General features: G+C 39.5%; 1 pseudogene; it reads left to right on the forward strand.

The window, feature by feature from the left end:
* Positions 1-379: 379 nt before the first annotated feature.
* Positions 380-745, forward strand: LOC148192901 (peroxisomal and mitochondrial division factor 2 pseudogene; annotated as a pseudogene).
* The last annotated feature ends 973 nt before the right edge of the window (positions 746-1,718 follow it).

Raw genomic sequence — 1,718 nt, forward strand, 5'->3', positions numbered from 1 at the left:
CCACGGGCCAATCTTCACATCTTCATTCAGCATTTCTTCTCTCGCGAGAAACACTCTCATTTCCACAGATTCACTCATTTCACCCTGGCGAGCATCAGAAGCTTCTCACTCTCTCTTGAGAGAGTTCTTAAGCCGTAAGTCTCCATTTCTCTTCACAGATCTGCATTTTCGCTTCACTCATCATCCAACCACATCTACTGCTAGGGTTTCTCACATACCTTCATCTTTTTCGCCTTTACCTTCGATTCCACCAATTGAAACATCATTTTCCACATTTTCTATCGATTATAATCACATTCTACTGATTATAATCCCTTTCCACCGATTAAACGTTGACTTGAAGGATGTTGTTGCGGTCGACGTTATCGCGGGGAGGGCAATGGACCTGAAGACGGACTTGGCGAGGTTACAACACGGTTTGATATCGGAGATGACTACGTTAGAGGAGGCGAGGGCGGATGATTCTGAATTAAGGAAGGATTTAGGGGAGAAGGAGTCGTTGGTTGAGTCTCTAGAGAAGGAACTTACAACTTTGAAGAAGGCGAAGGCAGAGGGTGAGGTTATGGTTAGGGATTTGGAGAGAAAGATTGGAGTTCTGGAAACCAAGGAAATTGAGGAAAGGAACAAGAGGATTAGGTTCAAGGAGGAGATGAGAGATAAGGTTGATGAAAAGGAGAAGGAGATCAATGGTTTCAAACAGAAGTTGGTGGAATTGGAGAAGGTAACTGCTGAGATATACGTCTAGGTAAATAGCTTACTCATTTTATCCTTGATGCACAAATTTATGATCACCAAAATATGATGTCACAAACTTGTTTAACAATCGGCAAGTATGACCGAATCGTTTCAAGTAATAAACTCGGTAAGACCAAGTATCGTTCTCCCAAAGGACTCACGGCCTAGTTTAGTTATGTGATTTGTTGATTAGCTAAGACTTAAGAACAAAATAAATGGAGTTTAATATGCAAAAGACGAAAATAAACATGTATGCATGAAGTTGATCAATGGCTAAAACAAAAGACAAGCACTTTCAATGAAATATATTGATGAATATGTTGTTGGGGGTCAATTTCATCTTATCCACTCTCATATATTTTAGGAATTCAACATTCAAGTCATCATTGTTAATGCCACTCTCTAAATTACCTTTCAAGAAGGCTTCTCCCTAATTACGAGTTCATACGATTCCTAGCATTCCTAATAATTAGTTTTTTTAGCATAGGAGCTTAAGGCAACCAATATACTATTGGGAGAAATTCCCTGGATCTAGACTTCCCCGTACGTTCCCGTATCAACAAAATCAATAATCATGCATTGAATGAGTTAAACCTTGTATGTTTGTTGGGGAATCAATGTAATCTTTTGAACAATAATGAAAGAATGAAAGAGATAGAAAAACCCGAGAAAGAGAAGAGGAGAGCTGTCACCATCTCCCAATCTACCCCAAGGGGTGGAAGAGAGAGTGTTTGCTTCGTTTCTGCCAAAGATACCAACCCTAAGACATCTAGGTCTTTAAATAGGACATAAAAATAATAGAAAACGGGTCCAGGCCCAAACAGATCATAAAATCGCATAAAACTGGCCCAAAACTCGTCTGGTTGACTTTTTTCGTATTCTGGTTGACTGTTTGACTTTTTGGTTGACTGGTTGACTTTTCTGGTTTCTGGTTGACTTTTCTGATTCCATCTCTCTCCTTCTTAACTTCTTTCACTAAATTC

This window comes from Vigna umbellata, chromosome 9 (assembly GCF_029865625.1).
Source record: "Vigna umbellata cultivar VRB3 chromosome 9, Vumbellata_1.0, whole genome shotgun sequence".
NCBI classification, from domain to species: Eukaryota; Viridiplantae; Streptophyta; class Magnoliopsida; order Fabales; family Fabaceae; genus Vigna; species Vigna umbellata.